The sequence below is a fragment of the Calliphora vicina genome, chromosome 4 (genome assembly GCF_958450345.1).
Source record: "Calliphora vicina chromosome 4, idCalVici1.1, whole genome shotgun sequence".
In the NCBI taxonomy this organism is placed as follows: Eukaryota; Metazoa; Arthropoda; class Insecta; order Diptera; family Calliphoridae; genus Calliphora; species Calliphora vicina.
The window spans coordinates 113,590,776-113,607,037 of record NC_088783.1 but is presented as its reverse complement, the minus strand read 5'-3'; positions in this window follow the sequence as shown (position 1 = coordinate 113,607,037).

Here is a 16,262-nt window from a genome sequence, read left to right as displayed (position 1 = left end):
TAACTGGTATTTACAACTTAATAAGTACAAGGACTAAGAAATTAAAGTTGAAAGGCAAACCCAAGAAAAGGAATGTACGTTTTTGCACAAGAAATGAATGGGATTTTCATTTAACTATTGTTGTAAGCAACAAATTTGAATTTTTAGAGATTTAAAGTTCAAAATTCGAACTTGAGAAAACTTGGAAAAATTCATGTGTTTCTTTCAAAATTATACATTTTTAAGCTAAAACAATAAAATTCAAAATTTGGGTTACATTTAAAATTTTTTGAACTTAAGTTCGAATTTTCAAACATACGGAAAAAATTGGATTTTTGTCATTTACAGCTGGTTTAAAAGTAAATTAGCCAAACATTTTGAAATTTGTTTAAAAATATTAATTTCGAAACTTTGATTTTATAAAATTTTTAATTTCGAAATTCGAATATAAGCTAAATATTATCACATTTTTGGTCTTAGTTCTTGTTTATTTCTGTTTTACAAACACATTTAAACAATTTTGTGGTTGTTCGAAATCTTCGAATTTTCTTTCGAATTTTCGAACATAAGAAAAACGTTCTTAATTTAGAATTTTCCACGTTTTTGGTTTTTATTACAGTTTATATACGTTTTATAAACATATTTAAGCATTTTTTTGGATGTTCGAAAATTTCGAATTTAAGTTCCAATTTTCGAACATGAGAAAAAAGCGTTTAATTTCGATTTTTTCTCCGGTTTTGGTTCTAATTTTAGTTTATTTAAGTTTTACAATCACATTTAAGCATTTTTTTGAGGATTTTCGAAATTTTCGAATTCAAGTTGGAATTTTCGAACATGAAAAAAGTCTTTAGTTTTTATTTTTAACCATTTTTGAGTTTTAGTTATAGTTTATTTGTGTTTTACAAACATATTTAAGAATTTTTTGGATGTTCGAAAATTTCGAATTTAAGTTCGAATTTTCGAAACACAGATAAAAACGTATTATTTCGATTTTTATCGCATTTTTGGTCTAAGCTCTAGTTTATTTGTGTTTTAAAAACATATTTAAGCATTTTTATGGATGTTTGAAATTTTCGAATTTAAGTTCGAATTTTCGAACATAAAAAAAGTCTTTAGTTTTTATTTTTAACCATTTTTTTGTTTTAGTTATAGTTTATTTGTGGTTTACAAAAATATTTAAGCATTTTTTGGATGTTCGAAAATTTCGAATTTAAGTTCGAATTTTCGAAACAGAGATAAAAACGTATTCTTTCCATTTTTATAGCTTTTTTTTAATTAGTTTTCGTTCATTTGTGTTTTAAAAACATATTTAAGCATTTTTGGGGATGTTCGAAATTTTCGAATTCAAGTTCGAATTTTCGAACATAAGAAAAACGTACTTAATTTAGAATTTTCCACTTTTTTGGCTTTTATTACAGTTTATATACGTTTTATAAACATATTTAAGCATTTTTTTGGATGTTCGAAAATTTCGAATTTAAGTTAAAATTTTCGAACATGAGAAAAAAGCGTTTAATTTCGATTTTTTCTCCGGTTTTGGTTCTAATTTTAGTTTATTTAAGTTTTACAATCACATTTAAGCATTTTTTTGAGGATTTTCGAAATTTTCGAATTCAAGTTCGAATTTTCGAAAATGAAAAAAGTCTTTAGTTTTTATTTTAAACCATTTTTTGGTTTCAGCTATAGTTTAATTGTGTTTAACAAACATATTTAAGCATTTTTTGGATGTTCGAAAATTTCGAATTTAAGTTCGAATTTTCGAAACAGAGATAAAAACGTATTCTTTCCATTTTTATAGCTTTTTTTAATTCGTTTTCGTTGATTTGTGTTTTAAAAACATATTTAAAAATTTTTTATGGATGTTCGAAGTTTTCGAATTTAAGTTCGAATTTTCCAAACTCAATTTTTATCGCTTTTTGATGATAGCTTTCTTTTATTTATGTCTTACAAACATATTGGAGCATTTTTAAGGATGTTTGGAACATTCGAAATAAATCCTATTTTTTTACTTTAGAAATTTAAGGAAATATTTTTTTTCATTTTAAAAATTTTATTAAATAATTATTATTTTTGACTTTAAAATATTTATTAATTTTAGGAAATAATTAATTTTGTTTTTTATTTATATCTTACAAACATATTTAAGCTTTTTGGTGAATTTTCGATTTTATTTTAGAAACTTTAGGAAATATATTTTTTTTACTTTAGGAATTTAAGGAAATATATTAATTTATTTTAATACTTTTAGAAATTTAAGGAAATAATTATTTTTAAATTTCTTTAATTAGCAAAATTTTGCAGTTTAAGGAAAAAATTATTTTAGAATTTAAAATTTTCAGCAATTTAAGACAACAATTATTTTTGTTTTTTAAAAATTTCATTAAATTTAGCATAATTTTTGCTACTAAAGAAATTTTCATTAAATATTTTATGATATTCCTAGCAAATATGACAATGCCTCGTGTTCATTATTATTTCAGTATCCCCATTATTTTAAGTCTCATCAAAATATTATTGTTTGAAAACATTTCTACCTTGTTAGAGGCGAAATAAAAGGCAGCCAGCCACACACAAAATACTACAAAAATAATAATGTTACCGAAAAACTGAGAAAAAAAAACAAACATACAAACTAACGAATAATATAGTTTCCGTTCTAGATAATAAACAACAACAACAACTGCGATGAGTAGGAAAAATTGTAGTAGTACATGAGCCAGTTGTAAAAATGTTTCTGTATGAATGTGTTTCCACTTGACTTCAAAGCCCATATATTTTTTTTCTTGTGAGCGTGTGTCACTACTTTGTTATTATTGTGCTAAAGGAATTTCTGCTAGGTAACTTCCAGTTGTTGTTGTAGATATTGCTGTTGTTGCTATTTTTATTTGTGTCATTTTATTTTTTTTGGAGGTTCCTTTACTCTGAGTCGTGGTAGTAGCGGCAGAAGATACATACATGATGTTGTTTTGTTGCTTAACAAAAGTTTTCTTCGTTTATTTTTAATAGTTTAGATTTTTGTTTCGTTTCTTTCTGGCTGGTTTGTGTAGTTGTTATTGCTGTTTTTAGCATATGTATACGTTAACTTCCTTTTTAGCTTCAAGCTTAATGCAATCCATTATCTGGCAAATATTGTACAAAAATACTCACTTTTAAATATGAGCATACAAATATACATTTAGTATGCAAAATTTGCCAACGTATGTAATAGTTTGTTTTACAATCTCATGTGTGTAAATAGGTAAATGTGTTCTAGCTAACGGAATACATCGAGCGTCATAGAGGGAAATTGTTTAAAAAATTTACCAATTGTTAAGAACAATAGCTAAATTTCTTAAATTTTAGGCAAAACCTTGAAAAATTAAGTTTTTTTCTTAAGTTCGAAAATTCGAACTTAAGTTCGAAACGAGAGCTTAGACCAAAAATGCGATAAAAATCGAAAGAATACGTTTTTATATCTGTTTCGAAAATTCGAACTTATATTCGAAATTTTCGAACATCCAAAAAATTCTTAAATATGCTTGTAAAACACAAATAAAATATAACAAAAACTTAAAAATGGTTAAAAATAAAAACTAAAGACTTTTTTCATGTTCGAAAATTCGAAAATTTCGAAAATCCTCAAAAAATTGCTTAAATGTGATTGTAAAACATAAATAAACTAAAATTAGAACCAAAAAGGAGAAAAAATCGAAATTAAACGCTTTTTTCTCATGTTCGAAAATTTGAACTTAAATTCGAAATTTTCGAACATCCAAAAAAATGCTTAAATATGTTTGTTAAACTTAAATAAACTAAAATTAAAACCAAAAACGTGGAAAATCTAAATTAAGTACGTTTTTCTTATGCTCGAAAATTCGAACAAAAATTCGAAAAATTTCGAACATCCCCAAAAATGCTTAAATATGTTTGTAAAACATAAATAAACGAGAACTATGACAAAAAATGCGATAAAAATGGAAATAATAAGGTTTTATTTCAGTTTCAAAAATTCGAACTTGAATTCGAAATTTTCGAACATCCAAAAAAATGCTTAAATATGTTTGTAAAACATTAATAAACTAAAATTAGAACCAAAAACGGAGAATAAATAGAAATTAAACGATTTTTTGCTCATGTTCGAAAATTTTAACTTAAATTCGAAATTTTCGAACATAAAAAAATGCTTAAATATGTTTGTAAAACTTAAATAAACTAAAATTGGAACCAAAAACGGAGAAAAAATCAAAATTAATCGCTTTTGCTCATGTTCAAAAATTCGAACTTAAATTCGAAATTTTCGAACATCCAAAAAAATGCTTAAATATGTTTGTAAATCTTAAATAAACTTAAATTAGAACCAAAAAACGGGGAAAAAAATCGAAATTAAACGCTTTTGCTCATGTTCGAAAATTTGAACTTAAATTCGAAATTTTCGAACATCCCCAAAAATGCTTAAATATGTTTGTAAAACATAAATAAATGAGAACTAAGACAAAAAATGTGATAAAAATGGAAATAATAACGGTTTATTTCATATTCAAAAATTCGAACTTAAATTCGAAATTTTCGAACATCCAAAAAAATGCTTAAATATGTTTGTAAAACGTATATAAACTGTAATTAAAACCAAAAAACGTGGAAACTTCTAAATTAAGTACGTTTTTCTTAAGTTCAAAAATTCGAACTTAAATTCGAAATTTTCGAACATCCAAAAAAATGCTTAAATATGATTGTAAAACTTAAATAAACTTAAATTAGAACCAAAAACGGGGAAAAATCGAAATTAAACGCTTTTGCTCATGTTCGAAAATTTGAACTTAAATTCGAAATTTTCGAACATACAAAAAATGCTTAAATATGTTTGTAAAACTTAAATAAACTAAAATTAAAGCCAAAAACGTGGAAAATTCGAAGTTAAGCTCTTTTTTCATATGTTCGAAAATTCGAACAAAAATTCGAAAATTTCGAACATCCCCAAAAATGCTTAAATATGTTTGTAAAACATAAATAAATGAGAACTAAGACAAAAAATGCGATAAAAATGGAAATAATAAGGTTTTATTTCAGTTTCAAAAATTCGAACTTAAATTCGAAATTTTCGAACATCCAAAAAAAAAATGCTTAAATATGTTTATAAAACGTATATAACTGTTAAAAAAACCAAAAACGTGGAAAATTCTAAATTAAACACTTTTTTCTTATGTTCGAAAATTCGAACAAAAATTCGAAAAAAAATTCGAAATTTTCGAACATCCCAAAAAAATGCTTGAATATGTTTGTAAAACTTAAATAAACAAAAATTAGAATCAAAAACGGAGAAAAAATCTAAATTAAACGCTTTTTTCTCATGTTCGAATATTTGAATTTAAATTCGAAATTTTCGAACATCCAAAAACATGATTAAATATGATTGTAAAACGTATATAAACTGTAATTAAAACCAAAAAACGTGAAAAATTCTAAATTAAGTACGTTTTTATTATGTTCGAAAATTCGAACAAAAATTCGAAAATTTCGAACATCCCCAAAAATGCTTAAATATGTTTGTAAAACATAAATAAACGAGAACTAAGACAAAAAATGCGATAAAAATGGAAATAATAAGGTTTTATTTCAGTTTAAAAAATTCGAACTTAAATTCGAAATTTTCGAACATCCAATAAAATGCTTAAATATGTTTGTAAAACTTAAATAAACCAAAATAAGAGACAAAAACGGAGAAAAAATCTAAATTAAACGCTTTTTTCTCATGTTCGAAAATTTGAACTTAAATTCGAAATTTTCGAACATCCCCAAAAATGCTTAAATATGTTTGTAAAACGTATATATGATTGTAAAACTTAAATAAACTAAAATTAGAACCAAAAACGGAGAAAAAAACGAAATTAAACGCTTTTTTCTCATCTTCGAAAATTCGAAATTTTCGAACATTCAAAAAAATTCTTAAATATGTTTGTAAAACATATATAAACTGCAATTAAAACCAAAAACGTCAAAAATTCTAAATTAAGTATGTTTTTCTTATGTTCGAAAATTCGAACAAAAATTCGAAGATTTCGAACATCCAAAAAATATTTTTAAATTCATTGGAAAGTCATAAACAAATTCAAACTAAGCTCAGAAAATGTGAGAAGTTGAAAAAAATGGCCTTAAAAGGTTTATGAAGTCATTAGAATAAAGATTTTTTTAAATTCCTGTAATTTTTTAATCATTTTCAAATTTCGAAATTTAATTTTTACCCAAAAATTTAAATTTCAAAGAAATTAAGATCTTGTAATGAAAATTTAACAATTTTTATTTAAAATTTTATCAACTTTCGTTCAAAAATGTTTAAAAAGCCACAAATATTAATAAAACATTGTAAAATTTCTGGGAATTTAATTAAACCAAACAAACCATTTCCGAAAAAATCTTTAATTCCCCCATAATTTGTTTACAATTTGGACACAAATTAAAGCATATTTACACACGAACTGTGTTGTCATTTGGAAAAGCTGTTTGTGGTGAGTATGCGCCCTTAAAAAAACACTCAATTCTCCAAGAAGCATCGGAGTAAGAGAAACAACTCGAACAAATATTAAACAAATATGTGAATAATTTTATTTTAAAATTGGTTTTAAATCAAAAATTTCACATAAAGGTCATAGATATGAAAAAGGTCAAAGGTCAATTGTTCAAATAGTTTCTGATATGCTTGATTATCTATAAAATTTTTGTGAAATTCATAATTGTATTCATATTCTTGGTAAAAAGGTCAAAGGTCAATTGTTTATTTGGCCATTGACAACATATTTTTGCAGTGAAAATTATTAGTTTTTGTAATTATTAAAAGAATTATTAAGAATATTATTAATTTTGAGCTTATATCCAGCATTTCTGCAAAAAAGGTCAAAGGTCATTTGTTGAAATAGTGTCTAATATGCTTGAATTATTGCCTAGATTAAATAATTTTATAAGCATCTAAGGAATTTACTTGAAAATAGCATCTATAGCCAAAATTTTGATAACAATGTCAAAGGTCAATTGTTTATTTTTGATCTAATTAATTTAATTTTTTGTTTCAAAGAGAAATAATTATTAATTTAACTAATTTTTTTAAATATTGTTTTAAATTACTTTGTTTTTCTTTTCTTTTAAATCTTGTTTCGTATTTATTATTGCATTTTGTTTACAAAAAGCCGGTTTTTCACTCAAAACAGGCGCATGCTTTTCACATAAAAGCTCACAAAATGAGTGTTTTCAGCTTGAGTGTTTTATTTGTCACTCATTTTGAATAGTTGGTTATGAAAAACTGTAGTATATAATTCACCACTTACAAAACAGATGACAATAGTATAACGTGGATCCTAAAGCGTCAAGATTGAATCTTTATTTAGGCGGGTGTTTAACAAAAATTTTCCTTATGATTTACATGGATTTTTGTAACTATTTAAAAGAAAAATACGTTTGAAGAGGAAATACAATAATGCACGTGGAATATTGAGAAAAAAAGTGAAAAAAAATAAAAATTTTGAATTTTATGAAATAAAGGGGGTCTTTATAAACCAAAAATTTTATTAAGTAACTAATTTCTAATAAAAATTAAAACATAAAGATTTCCAAAAAAAAAAAAAATTTGAAAAAAAAAAAAAAATTATTGTGAAGTTTTATGAAATTTAAGGAAATATACCTTAAAAAAGCGCCAGCAATTTTTTGTTCAAGCTGTACTTATAAATATTTTTGGGATTGAGTGTTAAAAATTAAAAGAAAATTGATCAATTACATATTTAAGATTTACAAGATTCTGTTACTAAACAGAAATTCTCTATAATTGATCATAGATTTTTGCAGTGAACCGAAACAAATTGAAAGATAAAGTGAAATTAATGAAATATAAGAAGTTTTATTAAAAAATTACAGCTTAGAGATAGATAAGTAAACGATTTTGGTGTTGATATACAAAATTTGGATAAATAAAGATTTAATAAACAAAAAAGCGGATATTACTTAACGACTTAACCATTTTTGAGATTAACAGAAATAGAAAAACTAAAAAAAAAAAAAAAAATTTTTTCAATTAAACTAAATAAAAAAATTGTATTCATTTCTGCAAAATTAAAAAAAAACTCTTTTAAAATTCAAATAAATATTTAAATAAGTGAAAAGCAAATTTAATTAAATTTAAAATATATAATAATAAATTACTTACCAAAGTTTTTAAGAATAAGCAACAAATACATCTTTCAGGGCAGCTAAAAAGTAAAGAAAAACCTACACTAAATTAAACAAGTCTCAAATAATTTTATCATTAAAAAAAGGTAATAAAAATAAAAATAATAAATAAAATTTTTTTTTTAATTTTTTACAAAAATTCATTTACATTAGTTTTAAAATAAATCACAAAAAAAGTCTTCTTATAGTCTTTGAACTGCCTGGTACTGGCTTTCATTTCCATTTTGAAAAACTTTAATAACTATTTTCTAACAAAAGTTATAATGATTTTTCTAACTTAACCTCTTAATTAATATTAATCATACGTCATGTTGATTAAAAATTTTAAAATTGTAAAAATCTTTATTTTCCTTAAAAAATATAAAGATTTTTTGCTATGAATCGTTAACATTATAACAGAAGATTAATAATTAAAACAGAAATACATAAATTTTGGTTTACAACTACAACAACAAATAGAAAAAAAATTTAATTAAAAAATTTATTGAAATTTAAAAATTTATTTAACGTTTTTTACGTAAATTGTATTGATTTGTAAGCTGTTAAAAAGCCCGAACAACAAAGTTTTGTGAAAAAACTCCAAATACATCATGTTGTTTAATACATAATTATAAAATGGGGAATACCTTTATTTCTTATAAAAATGTAAAGATATTTTGCTTTGAAACTAAAGCAGTATAACTATTGTTTACTAGTTCAAGCTAAATTGTATACATTTAGTTTTATTAACAAAACAAAAAGGTAATCAAAATGAAAAAAAATATTTTTTTTTATAAATTTCAAATAAAATATAATAATAAGTAGTTTTGAAATTAAGTACAAAAAACTCTTCTTATAGCTTCTGAACTGCCAGGTAATGGCTTTCATTTCCATTTTGAAAAACTTTAATAGCTCTTTTCTAACAAAAGTTATAGCGATTTTTGTAACTTCCGCCTTAATTAATATTAATCATACGTCATGTTGACTAAAAATTTTAAAATTGTAAAAATCGGTATTTTCCTTAAAAAATATAATGATTTTTTGCTATGAATCGATAACAATATAACAAAATAATGCTAATAAAAACAGAAATACATACATTTGGGTATCCAACAAAAACTACAAAAAAATTAAAAATTCTAATTAAAAAATTCAGAAAAATTTTAAATTTTGTTCAACGTTTTTAAGTAAAATGTATTGACTTGTACGCTATTTCAGAGCCTGAACTCTAGTTACAAAAAAGTTCCAAAATTTTGCTGAGTTTTGGGAAAAAACTTACAAATTAATATTAATCATACGTCAAAATGGGGCATGTCGTTGTTTCTTATACAAATTTAAAGACTTTTTCCTTAGAAACTGTAACAGTATAATTTTTGGTTAATTCTCAAGCTAAATTATATACATTTGGAAAAGGAAAAAGTAATAAAAATAATTTTTTTTTTTTTTTATATAAATTGAAACAAAAATTCAATAGTTATTAGGTTTAACATTAATTATGAAAAAGGCTTCTTAGAGCTTATGAACTGCACAGTAATGGCTTTCATCTCCATTTTGAAACTCATTGAAAGCTCTTTTCTAACAAAAGTTATAGCGATTTTTGTAACTTCCCTCTTAATTAATATTAATCATACGTCATGTTGAAAAAAAGTTTAAAAATGGTAAAAATCTTTATTTTCCTTTAAAAATATAAAGAATTTTTACTATGAATCCATAACAATATAACTAATGAATGCTAATTAAAACAGAAAAGCATACATTTGGGTTTCCAACTACAAAAAATTTAAAAAAATTAAAACTAAAAAAAAATAAAAAAAAATTATCATCATTTTTAAGTAAATTTCACAACACCGAACTCTAAACTTTGATCTATGTATAAAATTACTAAATTGCTGTTTCTGTTCCATAGTTATTAAGGATTTTATGTACTAACCTCCAAATTAATATTAATCATACGTCATGTTGATTAAAATTATAAAAATCGGGATTTTTAAAGAATATAAAAATATAACACATGATTGCTTTTCAAACAGAAGTAGATAAAATTAGGTTGCAATCTATGAAAAATTAAAAAAAAAATTTTAAAATTTTATTACTTTTAAAAATGTTAAAATTTTGATAAACGATTTTAAGTAAATTTGTATAGTTTATATACTATTTCGAAGCCTGAACTCTTTGCTTCAAAACTCCTTTTAAATTACTTTTTATGTAGTTCTTGTTCCAAAGTTATGTAGAGTTTTGTGAATAAACTTGTAATTAATATTAATCATACGTCATGTTGCTTAAAATTTTTAAAATGTAAAAATCTTGTTTTGTTTCTATAACATTAAACAAAAGATTTTATTTTTCAAGCAGATATAGATAAAATTAGATAAAATATATAAAAATTCGAAAAACAAAAAAAAATTGAAAATTTAATTTTTTTTAACTAAAAAATTTTAATCTACTTTTTTATGAAAACTTTATTAATTTGTATACTATTTTAATACCCCAACTCTTAGCTTCAATAGACGTTTTCAATTACTAATATAGCTATTTTTCTTACAAAGTTATAAACATTTTTCGGAATAAACCTCCAAATTAATATTAATCATACGTCATGTTGCTTAAAATTATAAAAATTTTAAAAATCTTGATTTCTTATAAAAATTATAAAGATTTTTTTCCATTAATCGAAAAAAAAACATAACTGATAATTGCTATTTCAAGAAGAAGTTCATACTTTAAGGCTAAAACTATGAAAAATTAAAAGAAAAAAATCAAATTTTTAAATTTCTTTAAAACATAAAAATATTGTTCTGAATTTTTAAATAAATTTCATAAGTTTATTAGCCATTTTAAAGCCCAAACTTTTATCTATAAGAAACTCTATAAATAAAGTTTCTTAGCAGTTTTTGTTCCAAAAATATGTGGGGATTTGTGATTAAATCTCTAAATTATTATCAATCTTACGTCATGTGGTTTAGTAGTTAAAAATTACCAAAAATTTAATTTTTTATGAAAATTATAAAGATTTTTTGGCCTTAGAAAACAGTCTTAACACTTTAATCTAATGTTATTATAACATTTGTAAGAAACTACAAATCAAAGTGCAGTTTCATTAAAGCTTAAAAAAATTCTTAAAAAAATAAAAATTTTTAAAAAAATCTTAAAAGTTTTTAATTAAATTCTTCACAAGATTATTAAAATTAATGGTTTTTACAACCCCTGTTTAGTTGTCTTAAATGGTCCTTTTAAATCTTTTAAATATCTCCTTTAGTTTTGAATTTATAACGATTTTTTTAAGACAACCTCTTAATTAATATCAATCATACGCTCTGGTCCCAAAAATCTAAATTATAGCAATATCTTCATTTCTTTACCAAACTTTTATAATATTTTTTTTAGAAATACAATAAAATTAATATAAACAATATAAATTAACTCTTTTCCCTTTTATATTCCTTCAAATAATTCCTTATTTTCGTAAATTAAGTTGAACCAATAAATATATTTATTTACTAAATTGATATATGAAGTCTAATGTTTTCATTTTATGTTTTCCCTTTTTATTTTTTGCTAAGCTGGCACAATACAGAAAACATGATTCATTTTTCTTGCTGCCTTCAGCTTCAATTTAAAGCGATTTATATATTTTTGTTTAAAAGGATTAAAAAAACAACAACAGCAATAAGATAAAGGAACCAAGAGCATTCCTTAGAAGGAGTAAGAAAAACCAAACAATTTAGTTGTTATTTAAACTGACACTGTATCCGTTACCTACACCAGCAAACACTTAAATTTTACACACACTCTCTTGCGTAAATCTCCTTCTGCTCACACTCTCTTGTCTATGTCTTCTCTCAACACACTTACATACAGTGACAAAGACAATGATTAATGATGCTTTAAGACAATTGAGTCACACACAAACACACACACGCTCATGGTTACACTCAGTTAGAGACACCAATACACCAGCATGTTGCTACATATACATAATTGTAATTTCCTTTTCCGCATCAACAAAATGTTGAGTCCAGGAATTTTTTTTCTAGCTAAAAGTGAAATTAATATTGTTTGTTTTTATAGTTTAAATGGAAAATATTTTAAAGAAATTAAATAAAATAATATCAAATGGCGTATGATTAATATTAATTAGATTAAATTAGACATTAGCGAATAGAGAATAGACTAGAGAATAGACTAGAGACTAGACTAGAGACTAGACTAGAGACTAGACTAGAGACTAGACTAGAGACTAGACTAGAGACTAGACTAGAGACTAGACTAGAGACTAGACTAGAGACTAGACTAGAGACTAGACTAGAGACTAGACTAGAGACTAGACTAGAGACTAGACTAGAGACTAGACTAGAGACTAGACTAGAGACTAGACTAGAGACTAGACTAGAGACTAGACTAGAGACTAGACTAGAGACTAGACTAGAGACTAGACTAGAGACTAGACTAGAGACTAGACTAGAGACTAGACTAGAGACTAGACTAGAGACTAGACTAGAGACTAGACTAGAGACTAGACTAGAGACTAGACTAGAGACTAGACTAGAGACTAGACTAGAGACTAGACTAGAGACTAGACTAGAGACTAGACTAGAGACTAGACTAGAGACTAGACTAGAGACTAGACTAGAGACTAGACTAGAGACTAGACTAGAGACTAGACTAGAGACTAGACTAGAGACTAGACTAGAGACTAGACTAGAGACTAGACTAGAGACTAGACTAGAGACTAGACTAGAGACTAGACTAGAGACTAGACTAGAGACTAGACTAGAGACTAGACTAGAGACTAGACTAGAGACTAGACTAGAGACTAGACTAGAGACTAGACTAGAGACTAGACTAGAGACTAGACTAGAGACTAGACTAGAGACTAGACTAGAGACTAGACTAGAGACTAGACTAGAGACTAGACTAGAGACTAGACTAGAACTAGACTAGACTAGAACTAGACTAGAACTAGACTAGAACTAGACTAGAACTAGACTAGAACTAGACTAGAACTAGACTAGAACTAGACTAGAACTAGACTAGAACTAGACTAGAACTAGACTAGAACTAGACTAGAACTAGACTAGAACTAGACTAGAACTAGACTAGAACTAGACTAGAACTAGACTAGAACTAGACTAGAACTAGACTAGAACTAGACTAGAACTAGACTAGAACTAGACTAGAACTAGACTAGAACTAGACTAGAACTAGACTAGAACTAGACTAGAACTAGACTAGAACTAGACTAGAGACTAGACTAGAACTAGACTAGAACTAGACTAGAACTAGACTAGAACTAGACTAGAACTAGACTAGAACTAGACTAGAACTAGACTAGAACTAGACTAGAACTAGACTAGAACTAGACTAGAACTAGACTAGAACTAGACTAGAGACTAGACTAGAACTAGACTAGAACTAGACTAGAACTAGACTAGAACTAGACTAGAACTAGACTAGAACTAGACTAGAGACTAGACTAGAACTAGACTAGAACTAGACTAGAACTAGACTAGAACTAGACTAGAACTAGACTAGAACTAGACTAGAACTAGACTAGAACTAGACTAGAACTAGACTAGAACTAGACTAGAACTAGACTAGAACTAGACTAGAACTAGACTAGAACTAGACTAGAGACTAGACTAGAACTAGACTAGAACTAGACTAGAACTAGACTAGAACTAGACTAGAACTAGACTAGAACTAGACTAGAACTAGACTAGAACTAGACTAGAACTAGACTAGAACTAGACTAGAGACTAGACTAGACTAGAACTAGACTAGAACTAGACTAGAACTAGGCTAGATACTAGACTAGAGACTAGACTATAGACCAGACTAGAGACAAGAGTAGAGACTGCACTGGAGACAAGGCTAGAAACTAGAGACTAGACTAGAGACTAGACTAGATACTAGACTATAGACTAGACTAGAGACTAGACTAGAGACTAGACGAGACACTAGACTAGAGACTAGACTAGAGACTAGACTAGAGATTAGACTAGAGACTAGACTAGAGACTAGACTAGAGACTAGACTAGAGACTAGACTAGAGACTAGACTAGAGACTAGACTAGAGATTAGACTAGAGACTAGACTAGAGACTAGACTAGAGACTAGACTAGAGACTAGACTAGAGACTACACTAGAGACTAAAGTAGAGACTAGACTAGAACAAGTCTAGAAATAGACTAGAACAAGTCTAGAAATAGACTAGAACTAGACTAGAACTAGACTAGAACTAGACTAGAACTAGACTAGAACTAGACTAGAACTAGACTAGAACTAGACTAGAACTAGACTAGAACTAGACTAGAACTAGACTAGAACTAGACTAGAACTAGACTAGAACTAGACTAGAACTAGACTAGAACTAGACTAGAACTAGACTAGAACTAGACTAGAACTAGACTAGAACTAGACTAGAACTAGACTAGAACTAGACTAGAACTAGACTAGAACTAGACTAGTACTAGACTAGAACTAGACTAGAGACTGGACTACAGGCTCGTCTAGAGACTCAACTATATTTTACAAATTAGCATTCATATTTTCTTTGTTTATTACCTATTTAAATGTTATATTAAATTTTAATTTATGCAAAATCCTACAAATTACTCACAAATAACCCCTGTTCTTTTCATTGCAGTTTAAAATATTAAATCAATAATTTGTGGAAATACAAACAAAAAAAAAACAAACATTGTTAAATAAAAACTTGTGTATGAAAACAATTTAAATAAAACTCATCATTATAATTTTCATTAAAACAATCAAACTTTTGCAGAAATGTATAATAAATCATTAATTAAAATCACAAATAAAACGAAAAATATAAAAATGACATCAACACCAATGAATACACATTCGAAACAACAAGCAGCTGACATAAAAGCAACAGCTTTAACAGCCTCAACATTATCAGCACAAACAATGACAATATCTACAGCACATCAAAAACAACAGCAGCGGCAGCAACATCGCCAACCATTGATGCCATTATTATCATGGCCTTCAATATTCAGCAGCAGCCATAGTTTGCTGCCCGTGATTTTACCCATAATTTTATTGTTGCATCAGTCTGCCAGCGTGTTGGCTGGCTCATGCCGTGAGGCTCAATTGTGTTGCAATGGCCGTGATTCATCGTGTGTGGTGCAGAAGGCGCCCATTAATGCCATCATTGAGGACTTAAGTGATAAGCCGTGTTATTGTGATCATGCCTGCTTGAAGCTGGGCGACTGCTGCAGTGATTTTAAGGATCATTGTGGAGGTGAGTAGAAAAAAATTGTATATTAAAAAGAAATGACGAAGAAAACTAATGATTTATATTATTTTGAGAGATTTTTGTGAGATTATGAAAGAAATTGATGAAAATAATTGTTCTTAAAAATTTGAAATTTTTAAAATTTCTATTCTTCAAATTTTTTTGGGAATTATTGAGCTATTTTAGTACATTATGTGTTTATCTGCACAATTTTATATCAATTAAATGCTTTCTGGAATAAATTATTTTATTTTGTTGCAAGAAATCTGTAAATTTTTAAGATTTTATTTTTAAAAAAGTGACGTATGATTAATATTAATTCAGAGGTTAGTTGACAATTTTTAGAATAACTTTTGAACGGATAAAGATGGAAAGGTGTTTGTGCAGTCATATTATAGCTGAGACTTGTGGGTAATGATAATTGGGTTAAAATATTATTGAACTTTAAAGTTAAATCCAAATTTTTTGAATTTTTGTAAAAATTTTAAATTTTTCTAATTTTTATTTTTCTATTTTTAATAAGAATTTAACAGTTTTAGTATATTTTGAGTTTAGCTGGACGACAATTTATCAATTAACTATTATCTTTATTACATTCCTTAATTTTTTATAAGGAAATCCTTAATTTTTAACAATGTTTGTTCAAAACTTGGTGACGTATGATTAATATTAATTAAGAGGTTAGTTGAGAAATTTCAATATAGATTTTGAATGGATAAATGTATTGAATTGATTATTTCAGCTAATAAAAGCAAAGACTTTAGGCTTATGAAAATTTAGTTAAAATCGTACGAATGTTTGAAGACATTTGCTAATTCTTTTAATTTTCTTAAAAAATTTAAATTTTCCAAAT